This window comes from Gossypium arboreum, chromosome 12 (assembly GCF_025698485.1).
Source record: "Gossypium arboreum isolate Shixiya-1 chromosome 12, ASM2569848v2, whole genome shotgun sequence".
In the NCBI taxonomy this organism is placed as follows: Eukaryota; Viridiplantae; Streptophyta; class Magnoliopsida; order Malvales; family Malvaceae; genus Gossypium; species Gossypium arboreum.
This window is the reverse complement of record NC_069081.1, coordinates 18,686,790-18,702,318: the sequence shown is the minus strand read 5'-3', so window position 1 is coordinate 18,702,318 and position 15,529 is coordinate 18,686,790. Positions and strand designations below refer to the sequence as shown.

Sequence of the window (15,529 nt, the reverse complement as noted above, 5' to 3'; positions counted from 1 at the left end):
GCTTACTATGATCTGTAGGTGTGGTTGGCCGAATATTGTAAGGGGTTAATACGTAGTTTGTATTTGAATAGTTAGATTAACGTGTTAGTAATCCAATTGTAGGCGGTTCGTGTGTGGATCTCGTCAGCATATCGTCGCAAACAGGTGTGTAACTAACACCCTCTTTCTTAGTCTGGATCGACAAAAGTCGAAATGCCGAAATGTCGAAAACCGGTATTTTGTAGATTTGCGAGAGTGCGAATGCTCGTGAGGTAAATCGATTAATATTTTTGGTAAGCTGCAAAATTTGGACTGCAAAGTGCATGATTTCTGTGCCCTCGATATTTTTGGGCTTAATGGGCCAAAATTGGAATGATGGGCCAACGGGCCCAATTCGGTAAGAACCCTCGGTACGTGATTCTGTTAGTACGTGAAAAGTAGGAATATGCATGAAAGCCCCTAAAATAGATAAATTTCTGAAATAACTTTAAAAGTGGAAAATTTACAGTTTTACCCTTAAGAGATAAATTACCGAAATACCCCTAGGGTTAAATTGACCTAAATGCATGTTTGATTTGTTGTTATTTACGCATGCCATGTTGCTATTATCGATGCATGGGACCGGGATATTGACGGAGGAAGTCTGAAAGTGGCTTGTCCACGTCTTGGAGGCTTTACCTCAATTTATCGTTAAGCGAGCAAAGCGGCAAGGTCAAGCAATCGTGAGTGTTAAATTTGGGTGGGTTGAGCTATTTCCCATATGAAGTGTATGGCTGGTACGTGTGGAGTATAGTGGTTGGTGGGTTGAGTAGTCTCCCCAAATGGGCTTGCATATGTTATTGATGTTGCATGTATTTTGAAATGGGCCTATGGGCCATACTGTTATCTGAATAAGGGCTAAGGCCCGGTTTATTATGTCTGAAAAGGGCTCGCCTAGTACCATTTATTACTGAATGGGCTTAGGCCCAATAGGCTTGAGTGACTTGGGCTTTGAATGGGTTTTCCTTACACACCGAGTTTCCCCAAACTCACCCCTTTTATTTTCATCCACGCAGAAATCCCCAACCATAGTAGGCTTGGAGCGTGAGGGAATTGAGTCGCCACCCGCTCGAAAGTTTGATTTTCTTACGGTGAATCGGACATCCTTTTATTTACATTTGAAGTTTTGGGTTTTAAATGTAATAAGGCCACTTAATTATTTTTGATGGTTTTAATATGTATTACTAAGATAGGTAATACTTATTTTAACTGTTGAAATTGGATAGCTTTAGGGCGCGTTTTCAAAAACAACAGTTGATTTCAAAATAACACGACAACAAGCAAAGCTTCCGCAATGAAAGTATTTTCCAAAATAAATCACTTTTCCTAAAAGTGACTTAATCAAATCGGTTTCCTAGAAATATCTATGATGTTAAGGTGTGGCAATGGCGGTATGCATGTCTAGGATTGGATCCGAAGGGAGCTTGGTACTTAAGCAGTCCGATGGACTCACCACCTCTTTTCCGATTTCCTACCTGGTGCATAGCTTCCATTCACTTTAACCCTTAATGAATTAATCTTTTGAACATCAAGTACGATTTTCTGGACTTTGAATGGAAAATTTTTTTTAACATTTTTGATGTGGCATGCCGGATCCGGCCATAACTTCTAGGCTGGGTTTGGGGTACTACATTTAGTGGTATCAGAGCCTAGGTTGCAACAACTCGGCTGTGGAATGGGTTTACAAAAAAAAAGATTTTCAAAAATGAAAATTTTATAAAGAATGCGAAAAACTCGATTTTCAAAATTTAGATCTTTAGAAGGTGGCATTCCGAATCTCCGGCTCAAGCCTGTAAGTATTACTCTGAACTCTTCTGAATATTTTTCTAACTTATCTATCTGTACTGAAATCCTGCTAGGATACTCTAGATAGGATGATACTGAAACCATAGGAAAATCTGATAAGAGACTGAAACTGTAGCTAGACTTCGATTCTGCGAAAACAAACTCTGAACTACTGTCTGATTCATAAAACATCTATAATAAACACTGAAATATTAATTGATGCATAAAAATTCGTAATCAAGATAATACGATATGAGTACAAGAGGCCGTGGACGGAGTCGAGGAAGTGCTCGAGCGGTATCTTCGTCTTTGGGACATATGCCGACGGCAGATGCACTGGTACCACCGGCAATAGAGGTAGAGTCTCATGACCGCGGTGCCGAGGATGATGCCCTATCACAAGCAATGCTTCGTGTTCTGGAAAGGGTTGCCAGAGCAAGTTCGGGCAACGAAATTCAGGGATCTATTTCTGAATGACTTCAGGACTAACGGAACGAAGATCTTTAAGGGCGTGTCTGGTATAGCCTCGAATGTGGCGGAATATTGGTTGGAGGCCACAAAACGGATTATGGACGACTTGGACTGCTCTGAGGAGATTGTGAGTGGGGTATCTGTACTAAGTCCCTTGGGTCACTCGGTTAAGGTAGACAAACTGTATAGGAATGTACCCTTAGAAACTCAAGGTAAGGTTTTTCCCGGAGATCTGATGGAGTTACCGTTTGGAGAGTTTGACCTCATTTTGGGAATAGATTGACTTGTTAAGCATAAGGCGACTCTGGATTGTGCTGCTAAACGAATGGTGTTAAGAACTACAAAGGATGAGGAGGTTATGGTGATAGGTTAGAGAAGGGATTATTTGTCCAATGTGGTGTCGGCATTAAGAGCCGAAAAGTGGATTCGGAAAGGTTGTGAGGCCTAATTGGTATTTGTAAGTCAGTCGAAAGAAGAGGGACTGACAGTGGATAAGGTTAGGACCGTAAAGGAGTTCCAAGATGTTTTTCCGAAAGAGCTTCCAGGATTGCCTCCGAATCGAGAAGTTGAGTTTGGAATAGACTTGTTGCCTGGAATGGCACCTGTGCCTATCGCACTGTATAGGATGGCACCGAAGGAGTTAGTAGAGTTAAATGCTCAAATTCAAGAGTTGTTGGATAGGGGCTTTATTAGGCCAAGCGTGTCTCCATGGGGAGCACCGGTGCTATTCGTGAAAAAGAAGGATGGTACGATTCGGATGTGCATTGATTATCTCCAGTTGAACAAACTGACGATTAAGAATAAGTATCCACTGCCAAGGATTGACGATCTGTTCGACCAGCTTAGAGGAGTTTCTATATTTTCCAATATCGACCTCCGATCTGGATATCATCAGTTAAGGGTCAAGGAGGCAGATATCCATAAGACGGCATTCAGGACTCGGTATGGTCATTACGAGTTTCTGGTTATGCCATTTGGACTGACGAACGCTCCTGTAGTGTTTATAGATCTGATGAATCGTGTTTTCCAACCATGTTTGGATTAGTTCGTAGTCGTCTTTATTGACGATATCCTGGTATATTCTGAAACTGAAGCGAAACATGATGAGCATCTCTGTATAGTGCTGCAAGTGTTAAGGGAGGAGGAACTCTTTGCGAAGTTCAGCAAGTGTGAATTTTGGTTGAGGGAGGTAACCTTCTTAGGATATGTAGTCTCTGCTGAGGAGATTAAGGTGGACCCTCGGAAAATTGAAGCAATTTTGGAATGGAAGCCGCCTAGGTCAGTGTTAGAAATACGGAGTTTCCTAGGACTGGCAGGATACTACAAAAGGTTTGTAGAAGGTTTTTCTGTGATGGCAGCACCTCTAACAAAACTCATAAGGAAAGGAGTACCGTTTGTATGGACTAAGAAGCAGCAAGAAGCTTTTGAGAAGTTGAAGAAAGTTACATTGAAGCACTGTGTTAATTCAACCGAGTGCAGGAAGAATTTTATCGTGTACGATGGACGCATCACACGTGGGTTTGAGCTGCGTGTTAATGCAAGAGGGTAAGGTGGTTGCATATGCATCACGATAGCTTAAGCCTCATGAGGGGAACTATACGACTCATGATTTGGAGTTGGCAGCAGTGATATTCGCACTTAAGATTTGGAGGCATTACTTGTACGGAGAAAGATTTGGAGACATTACTTGTACGGAGAAAGGTGTATTATATACACTGACCATAAGAGTCTTAAGTATTTGTTGACTCAGAAGGAGCTGAACCTTAGGCAAAGGAGATGGATTGAGTTGCCTAAGGATTATGACTATTCGATCGAGTATCACCAGGTAAGGCTAACGTGGTGGCTGATGCGTTGAGTCGAAGGGTTGTTTCTGATTTGAGAGCCTTGTTTGCACGTTTGAGTCTGTTTGATGATGGAAGTCTATTAGCAGAATTGCAAAGTGAGGCCTATTTGGACTGAACAGATTAAAGAAAAACAGTTGAAGGATAACTCGTTGGTTCTTCGATTTCAGCAAGTTGAGAAGGGTGAGAATGAGGATTTTGGACTGAATACTGAAGGAGTTTTATGCTTCCAAGGAAGAATTTGTGTTCCGAAGGACTTTGACTTGAAACAGTCAATATTGAAGGAAGCTCATGGGGGACTTTGTGCCATGCATCCTGGAGGGAATAAGTTGTATCACGACTTGCGAGAATTGTACTGGTGGCCTGGGCTTAAACGAAAAGTAACGAGTTCGTGGGAAATGTCGACATGCCGGCAAGTGAAAGCTGAACATCAATTTCCTTCTGGATTACTACAACCGGTGAAAATTCCATTGTGGAAGTGGGAGAGAGTCACTATGGACTTTGTGAGTGGGCTACCTTTGACACCCACCAAGAAAGATTCTGTGTGGGTAGTGGTGGATAGGTTAACAAAATCTGCCCATTTCATACCGGTTCAGATCGATTACTCCTACAAAAGTTGACTAGGTTGTATGTGGCAGAGATAGTGCGACTACATAGAGTGCCAGTCTCGATTATTTCTGACCGAGACCCTAGGTTTACATCTCGGTTCGGAAGAAGTTGCAGGAGGAATTGGGTACACGTTTGGATTTCAAGATCGCCTTTCACCCATGCATGATGGACAATGGAGAGGGTTATTGATTTTGGAGGATATGTTAAGGGGTTGTATCATCGATTTTCGTAGGAGTTGGGAGGACTACTTGCCATTGGCGGAGTTTGCATACAATAACAGCTACCAAGCAAGTATTCAGATGGCTCCATATGAGGCACTTTATGGGCGGAGATGTCGTACGCCTACATGTTGGACAGAGTTGGGTGAACGACAAGTGCTTGGACCAGAGTTGGTGGCGGATACTGAAAGTAAGGTTAAGTTGATAAGAGATCGATTAAAGGAGGCATCTGATAGACAGAAGTCATACGCGGATCTAAAGCGCAAAGAGATAGAGTTCGCAGTTGGGGATATGGTTTTCTTAAAGGTTTTACCTTGGAAGAAGATCTTGAGATTCGGTAAGAAAGGTAAATTGAGTCCGCGGTTTATAGGGCCTTATCGGGTTCTTAGGCGGGTAGGGCCAGTAGCGTATCAGTTAGAGTTACCACCAGAGTTAGACAGAATCCATGACGTCTTTCATGTGTCTATGTTAAGACGATATCGATCGGATCCCTCACATGTTGTGCCAGTGGAGGAGATAGAAGTAAGGACTGATTTGACCTTTGAGGAAGAACCCATACAAATTTTAGATCGAGAGGTTAAAGTTCTAAGAAGGAAGTCGGTTCCGTTGGTAAAAGTACTGTGGCGTAATCATGGAAGGGAATAAGCTACTTGGGAATCAGAAGAGACAATGCGTCAATAATACCCTCAACTATTTGGATCAGGTAAATTTCGAGGCAGAAATTTCTTTAAGGGGGTAGAGTTGTAACGCCCCAATTTTCAGGAATTCTGTGAATGTTGGCAAAATTTCATGCTTTAATTTTGTCATTTGTGAGTGAAATTATGAAATAGGACCTACGTGAAAATGTTTGAAAATGCTATAGGCTAAATTGAAGTGACCAAATAAATAGGAGTGCAAAATAGGAGGATTTGCATGACAAACCTCCCATTTTACATGAAGTGGCCAGCCATTATGTTGTTGTAGACAAAATGTACACTTGATATCCATAATTTATGGTACAAATTGATACAAATTGATAATAGGTTAGGTAAATGTTCCATGATAATGGGTTAGGTAAATGTTTCATGATAATGGGTTAGGTAAATGTTTCATGATAAGAATTTCATGTCTTTTGTATTAAAGAATTAAATGGATGAAATATGAAGTTTTATTAAAAGAAAAAGGGGTGAAAAGAGCAAAGTTTTGTCCATCTTTGTTCATCATAGCTGAAAGTTAGAGAAGAGAAAGGAGAGGAGAAAGCTCTTGAGTGTTCGGTCACTTGGGGAAGAAAATTGAAGGTAAGTTCATGGTAGTTGGCTTCTATCTTGATGTTCATGAGTTCTTCTTGATTCTACCTTAACTCTTGAAGCATATTTTGGTTTTTAGTTGTGTTGTGTGAGCATTTAGTCATGAATTAAAATGAAGGAAATGGTTGTTGTTTCATGTTCTTTTGATGAAAAAATGGAAGATAGGTGAAGTTGAGCCAAACAAATGAGCATGCATGTGCCTTAGATGTTAAAGGGAAAAATCAGCTAACATGTTGTGCTTTAAAATGATGAAATGGAGATTATTCTTAAGTAAAATCATAGATATGTGATGATTGATTGGTGATATACATGTTAAATAACGTGCATGCAAGGTATGTGTGAAAGAGTGATTTGGTAATAAATCTGCTTGGGACAACAACAGTAACGTGACTTTGGAAAATCACCATAAATTGTGGGAGATGAATTAGAAGCTGAATAAATTATGTAATTAAAGCTTATTGAGTTTAGTTTCTAATGAAATAAACAAGAACATATTTTGAATTCTGTACAATGAGAAATTTGATTCGTAATGAAGAGTGGTCAGATTAGTCAAATAGTGAAACATGGGAAACTTTGAGAAAACATCTGGTATTGATTGGCAAAACCAAAAATTCTGAAAATTTTATGGATAAAATATATATGAGTCTATTTTTAGGGAAAATTAACAGAACTTGATTTGGAGTTTTGTAGCTCCAGTTATAAATAATTTAGTGACTGTTGCTCAGGAAGACAGCTTGCAGTGAAATTATGATTATGTGGTAAACATTGACAAAAATTTGTTAATGAGTTGCTTATTGATTTCTTATAAGCTTACTATGATCTGTAGGTGTGGTTGGCCGAATATTGTAAGGGGTTAATACGTAGTTTGTATTTGAATAGTTAGATTAACGTGTTAGTAATCCAATTGTAGGCGGTTCGTGTGTGGATCTCACAAGATATCGTCGCAAAATGTGTGTAACTAACACCCTCTTTCTTAGTCTAGATCGGCAAAAGTCGAAAAGCCGAAATGCCAGAAACTGGTATTTTGTAAATTTGCGAGTGTGCAAATGCTCGTGAGGTAAATCGATTAATGTTTTTGGTAAGCTGCAAAATTTGGACCGCAAAGTGCATGATTTACGTGCCCTCGATATTTTTGGGCTTAATGGGCCAAAATTGGAATGATGGGCCAACGGCCCAATTCGTAAGAACCCTCGATGACGTGATTACGTTAGTACGTGAAAAGTAGGAATATGCATGAAAGCCCCTAAAATAGATAAATTACTGAAATACCTTTAAAAGTGGAAAATTTACAGTTTTACCCCTAAGAGATAAATTACCGAAATACCCCTAGGGTTAAATTGACCTAAATGCATGTTTGACTGTTGTTATTTACTGCATGCCATGTTGTTATTATCTGATGCATGGGACTAGGATATTGACGGAGGAAGTACTGAAAGTGGCTTGTCCACGTACTGGAGGCTTTGCCTCAATTTATCGATAATCTGAGCAAAGTTAAGGTCAAATCAATGTGAGTGTTGGGCTGGGTGGGTTGAGCTATTTCCCACATGGAGTGTATGGCTGGTACGGGTGGAGTGTAGTGGTTGGTGGGTTGAGTAGTCTCCCCAAATGGGCTAGCATATGTTATTGATGTTGCATGTATTTTGAAATGGGCCTATGGGCCATACTGTTATCTGAATAAGGGGCTAAGGCCCAGTTTATTGTAATCTGAAAAGGGCTCTGGCCTAGTACCACTGTTACCTGAATAGGCTTAGGCCCAATAGGCTTGAGCTGACTTGGGTTTTGAATGGGTTTTCCTTACACACTGAGTTTCCCCAAACTCACCCCTTTTATTTTCATCCACGCAGGAAATCCCCAACTATAGTGGGCTTGGAGCTGTGAGGGAATTCGGAGTGGCCACCCGTTCTGAAAGTTTGATTTTCTTCTGATGAACTGGACATCCTTTTATTTACGTTTGAAGTTTTGGGTTTTTAAATGTAATAAGGCCGCTTAATTATTTTTGATGGTTTTAATATGTATTACTAAGATAGGTAATACTTATTTTAACTGTTGAAATTGGATAGCTTTAGGGAGCGTTTTCAAAAACAACAGTTGATTTCAAAATAACACGACAACAAGCAAAGCTTCCGCAATGAAAGTATTTTCCAAAATTAATCACTTTTCCTAAAAATGACTTAATCAAATCGGTTTCCTAGAAATATCCATGACGTTAAGGTGTGGCAATGGCGGAATGCATGTCTAGGATTGGATCCAAAGGGAGCTTGGTACTTAAGCAGTCCGATGGACTCACCACCTCTTTTCCGGTTTCCTACCTGGTGCACAGCTTCCATTCACTTTAACCCTTAATGAATTAATCTTTTGAACATCAAGTACGATTTTCTGGACTTAGAATGGAAAAAAAAAATTTTAACGTTTTTGATGTGGCATGCCGGATCCGGCCATAACTTCTGGGCTGGGTTTGGGGTGCTACATGTATAATTGGTTTTAAAAGTTAATTCACTTGATAATCGAATAAATGAATGTTGGTAAGTTTTTTTTTTCGTACTATTTGTTTTAAATTTTCTATTTGTGGTTGAATATATATGGAATTATCATCTTTTGTCTTTATTCATGATGAATTATATTCACCATTGAATTTAATTCATATATATGAATGATTACTTTTGGTTTCTATTATAATTATTTTATATAAGTTTTAGTCCTTATGGAACCCGACTAAAATTAAAATATTTGGGATTTTTTCTAATATGGTGGCTATGAATTTTCATAAGTAGTAGCTCATATAAAGGCTTTTATATAATTTGTGATTCTTTTTATATTTAGTGGTTATGGATTTTTTAAGCATGTGTGCGTATAAAAAAAGTTTTATGATAATGTCTTTAGTTATAAATATAAATTTGAGTTTACATGAAATATGTAAGGCAAGCCAAGATTAATTTTATATTATTATAATTGTGTATATATTATGTGTGTATATATTATATGCATATCAATGATTTTGAGGATTAATGCATGATTATAGTTTGTGTGAATTGGTGTTTATAACCAGTATTCAATAAGATATCTTTTATAGTTTAATTGGTGAAATTAAGTTTTGATGGATATCGTTGAAGTTGTTATTATTATTTTTGTTATGGTTATATATTCAATTTTATGGGTGTTTCGATGCAAATTCAAGTCAACTATATACATATTTAAATATTTTGGTTTTAAGTTTAGTTCTATAATCTTAGGTTTTGGCATCTTATGGTTCCAAATATTTAGTTAAATTATGATGATATGGTTTATTGTATGAATTGTGGGATATACCAACTATTACGATTTTGTTTTTGTTTAGATTTATTGGCTTGAAAATATTTTTCAAGTATTCATGTGAATATCTGTTTAATCATAAATACAACTTTGGATTTACATGGTAAATTCATAGTAAGTTTTTCAATTTGATTATGAATACATGTATATGCGTGAATTGCTTTGGTGTTTTTATCCATGCCAAAATTATGAATACATGTGCTTGTTAATTATTTGGCTTTGAACCACTGTATTATTTTTGTTTGGTTTTGATATATATGGTTTTGGAAAAAAAAAAGAAATAGTCAAAAACTAAGGTTTCTGGTTTTTTATTGCATTATTAAGGCAACATTATTTTGGGTTATTTCGGAGTCTATAAAGCAATAAAAAAAATAGTTTTGACATTTGACTATTGGGGAAATTTTAAATTTGAATATTGGTATGTTTATATATTTTTTTAAAATAACTTAATTGAAGCAATAAGTCACCAAAGTGATATTTTTGTATAAATTATTTTGTTTTAAAATATAAAAGTTTGTGTGCATGTAACTTAAATTATGTTGATATTGATCGGCCCAAATGAAGGATAATAATATTACATGTGCAACTATGGTGATAAACATGTGATGATTATTCGGTTGTACATGTGAGTAATAAATCGGCCCAAAGGAAGATTTATTGTTCAACATGATCTTATTGTCAATGTTTGATTACTACACCAAGATATCACTTACAAGTTAATATTTTATCCAAAGATGAAATATTAATGGAGTGTCTGATATCTTAAGATAAGGTTTACTTTTATTTAAATTATTTTGGTTTAAATTTGAAGTCTTATGTGAAATTATTTATGGTTAATAATTTATTCAACTATTATTATATTTGTCAACATCACTGTATGTTGTTTTGGGATAACTATATATACATATATATACTAGTATCTTTTAATTTGATTGAAAGATGAAATTAAAAGAAACATTTCGAAACAAATAAATTCAAATTTTGGCTTTGGGTTTTAATTAAGGATGTCTAATATTTTAAATAGATTAGTTGAAATAAAATGCCACCAAAGTGACCTCTTTTGTTTAGATTAGTTTATTTGAAATATCAAGATGATTATATGTTTTTGTGATTCATGCGTTTAGTAATTGACCCAAAGGTAAGTTAATATTTGGCAGAATTTCAACGACATCTGTGGTGATAAATGTGTGACAATTATAAGGTATTTTATGTGAACAATAAGTTAGTCCAAAGATTAATTAATTGTTTGACATAATTTATTGTCCATGTTTGATTGCTACAACAAGAGTACCACTTACTATTAATATTATTGTCCAAAGACTTGATATTAATGTTTTATTTGGTATCTTGAGATGGGATTAGTCATTATCTTGAATTTATTGTTTACTTATGAATATTGATGTGAACTTATTTTTTGTTCTATATTCAGCTAATTCATCTTCTACTGCCACAATATCTACTAATATAAATTCTATACCCATGCTTAATGGGACTAATTTCAATGAATAGAAAAGACACTTACTTATAGTGTTTGGTTGTATGAACATAGACATTGCACTAAGGGAAGAACAACCCGCACCTCTCACTACAGAAAACACCCCTTATGTTAAAAGGGATTTTGAGAGGTGGGATCATTCAAATTGCATGAGTCTAATGATCATGAAGCACAACATTTTAGAAGCCTTTAGGGGCATAGAATCTAAAAAGATTACTCAGGCCAAGGTTTCCTTAACGAAATTGAGAAACGTTTTGCTAAAAACGATAAGGTTGAAATGACATCACTTATGACTTCTTTAATGTCTGTAAAGTTAAGGGTTAAGGAAATTTTGAGAGATCTAAGGGCTATAAGTTTTATGATCCCACAATTAGGAATATTTTGAGACGAGAATTGCAACATTGTTTGAGGATGTTGGGTTTGGGGCGAGAAATAGGGTTAGAGATATTGCTTTTGAGGAGGAATTGAATTCTAACTCAGTTTCTACTATCACTTTTGATGATGTTTAGGTTATCATACCTATTATTGATTAAGAAGTGACTCTAGAATCTCAATAAGACAATATTGAACAAGTCCTTATTGAAGCTGAGGTAATTGTTCCAGAAGAACAAAGTCATTAAAAAGGTCCACTAGAGAAATGGTTATAATGGCTTTAGTGGAATATTTTGACATTAAGCTACATCAGATGAATATTAAGTTAATGGCTTCTCAATGGTAACATTGATCATACATTTATGGTGCAATTAGAAAGCTTTGTATCTAATGATGCAAAGTTAATTATTTATAAAGAACTTCATCTATGGGCTTAAGCAAACTTCTCGTCAATAATATTACAAATTTTACCAAATGATTATCTCATTCGGTTTAGAAATGAATTTTATTGATAATCGTATATACCATAAGTTTAGTAGGAGTAAGGTTCTATATTTGGTTTTATATGTTAATGACATACTGATTGTCAATAATAAGTATAGCCTCAATCAATGCCCTAAGAATGTTTTTGAGATTACAAAAATGCATTAGATTTTTTACATTTTAGCAGTGGAAAGTCTAATGTACGTTCAAGTTCGTATACATTGAAATATTGAGTACACTGTTGAGATGTTAGGCATATATTTTAAGCAACCCTGGTTTAGACCATTGGATAGCATCCAAGAAGGTTATAAGGTATTTTCAGAGAACAAAAGATTACATGCTCACATATCAGAGTCTAATCAGTTAGAGATCATCAGGTATACAGACTCTGATTTTGATGGAATATGGATACAAGATTTTGTCACTAAGGTGCAAATTGTGAAAACAAATTGCAGTCTTTTATTCCAATAGCAATAGGAGCACATCAAAGTCAAAACACATAGACTTTAAGTTCTTGATTGTTAAAGTAAAAGCTCAGAGTTGTTAGGTGCCTATAAAGCATATTAGGACAAACTCCATGATTGCGGATCCGCTTACTAAGGGACTACACCCAAGGTTTTTCTTGAGCATATTGCTCATATGGGTGTAATATCATTTAAGGATATCTGGTTTTAATGGGAGTTTGTACTTTTAAATGTTTTTATGTTATAGACACATTTTTAGTTATTTCAATTTAAAGATATTAAGTTTATTTTCTGCAAAAATAAAGTTTATTTGGTTTATTCACACTCTAATTTTGGTAAGGTTTGATCTCACTAAGGAGGACGAGTTAGAAATAGACATATTTAGATCATATTGCATGTAATTTCTATGCTATACATCCATGATCTATGTCATTTGGTTGTGTTAATATACGTGATCATGGATGGATTTAGTTACGATATATGTAACGAAAGTCGCCTTGGTTCTATGTTAACATAATTAATGGAAGAGATTGTTCGGAATATCTTTTGGATATGATAGTAAATTTTTGAGCTCATAAGGTTATATAATGACATGTAATTATAGAGTAATTAGTATATATGTAGTCCAAGTGGGAGATTGTTGGACAATATAGACATCACATGTATAATAAGGGTAATTACATGTTATTATTTACTATAATGATAGGTTAAATGATAGGTTAGCCCAAATTAAATTGATCTAATTTGGTTAAAATTTTATTGGGTTTTAATTATTAAATAAAGTATAGGCCAAATATGTGTAGATGCTCTAGTAATTGAATTCTAATCAAATTTTGATTAATGATGGGCTAATTAGAATTTGATTAGAACTAATATGCTAAGGTTATAAATATTAGGGTTATCGTCCTCAAATTATACACAAGATATCTTTTCTAATATCCCATCATTAGGAAAGAGAGAGCAGGTATTCTCTGAATTTCTTGTGTGCTAATTTGGAAGATCAAATCCCAAGATCCGGTAAAACTTCAAGGAATTCATGGATTCAGGTACGCTTCCGCATCTAGTTTTGTTCTTGATTTATTCTTGATGATTTGACATGATAGATCCTGGTTTATTAAGTTTTATTTTAAATTTATTTTACAAATCTAACATATTGTTGTCAGTGGAAGAGAATATAACTTTGAGCCTACTGAAACACGTTTATCCTCATATTTAGGGGTTAAATAGGGGTTATAAGTTGTTCTAAGTATTGTATATAAAAAAGATTAATAATAGAGTAATGACGTAACTCGTTAGCTCACTACCATTTAGCCTAATATTTAATTTGAACTATAGTTAAAATATCATTTTGGTACTTATAAAATTTATTTATAATTATAGCTCTAAAAAACTTTTAAAAATATAAAAAATTAAAAAATAATATATTTTTAAAATTATAAAAATATTGTTTAAATTTATAATTATGTGAAAATTATAAAAGAAACTTAAAATAAAGAATCTAAAAATTTTCTTTAAAATTTTTAAAATTGCAAAATGCATAAACTGTTAAAAGATTTGAAAAATTCAAATAAAAGTCCTAAAAAAAAATAGACACTAAAAGATTAAAATTTTCATAGAATTTTTAAAAATGATGGATGAACCCAATACCAAACTATGTTTATCCAAAACTCAATTCAAGTCATAAACCAAAATGATTTGAACAATATCATGTATAATTTCATCTCATATTTAGATAACTATGATGGTGTGGGAAAGATGAGATTAACTTGGACATCCATATGTCTACATTCATCTTAATTGATTTAGATAACTATGATGGTGTGGGAAAGATGAGATTAACTTGGACATCCATATGTCTACATTCATCTTAATTGATTTAGATAACTATGATGGTGTGGGAAAGATGAGATTAACTTGGACATCCATATGTCTACATTCATCTTAATTGAGTTTAAGATATTAAAATGAGTTTATGTATTTTGTTCATTGCAATAATTCATTACTTTTGTGAAAATAAGATGAGATCAATTTCATTCCCTTCAAACTAAAGATATGTTCAATTGAGTTTTGGACAAAATAGTTTTGCATTGGTTCTTATAATTTTTAAGATTTCTTTCATAATTTTAAGTGAATTTAATTTTGTTAATTTTAGAATTTCAAGGATTTTAGAATTTTCTGAAAATTTTATAATTTTAATATTCTTTTGCATTTTCTATATATTTTAAAATAATAATTACAAAAAAATCTCAAGTTTTTAGATTCTTTTGAAATTTTCGGATTTTTTCATAATTTTAAAAATATTTCTTTTACATTTTTGCATAATTATAATTTTAAAATGGATTTAAGTTTTGGGGAAAAAAACCGTCATTGGTTTTGTGGAAAATATATGTATATTTGAATTGTTTGATCTTGGGTTCTTCCTATAATTTTATGAAAATTTTAAAATTTTTTAATTTTAAAAATTTGAAAGATCTTTTAGAATTTTAGAAAATCTATAATTTTAGTAATTTTCTTAATTTTATATTTTTTGTAAAAATAATATTTTGAATAAGTAATAAATCATTAAATCAACTACAAAAATATATAAATATTAATAAAACATTATTTAATATTTTTATATAATAAAATGATTTTTTTATCATCAAGTCGAATCTTGAACAAATGAAATTTTTATTATTCAAATTGATTGAGCATAACCCGATCCATAATAAAGAAATACTTTTTCGAGCATGTATAAACAAAACCATTAGTTACATATCCATACAACATAGAAACTATTGTATAATCAAAGGGTTTATAAGTACAAATAAGGCTTTGGTATTGTCAGTAAAGGTTGAGGCCTTAAGACTTTGAGTGTCAAACTTCAAGTGCCATCATGTTCAAATTTTGTCACCCAGTTAATTAGTATAATTCAATGCTTGTAATGTTTGATTTTGGTTGGAGTAATTGATATGATTGTAATAAATTCTCATAAATTTAAAAAGTTGATGGTAATTAAATTTCAAGTGTTGAGAAATATAGACATCACATATATAATAAAGGTAATTACATGTTATTAGTTACTATCATGATAGGTTAGTCCAAATTAAAAGTGATCTAATTTGGTTAGTTTATCGAGATTTAATTATTAAATAAAGTATGGGTTAAACATTTGTAGATACTTTAGTAACTAATTTCT

The 15,529-nt window shown here is 34.0% G+C and overlaps 1 long non-coding RNA gene across 1 annotated transcript; it reads left to right on the top strand.

Annotated features, from left to right (window-relative positions):
* The first annotated feature begins 240 nt into the window (after nt 1-240).
* Nucleotides 241-8,395, top strand: LOC128285115 (uncharacterized). Its single transcript, XR_008275528.1, has 2 exons — nt 241-376; nt 8,073-8,395. It is a non-coding gene; the product is annotated as an uncharacterized LOC128285115 (long non-coding RNA).
* The last annotated feature ends 7,134 nt before the right edge of the window (nt 8,396-15,529 follow it).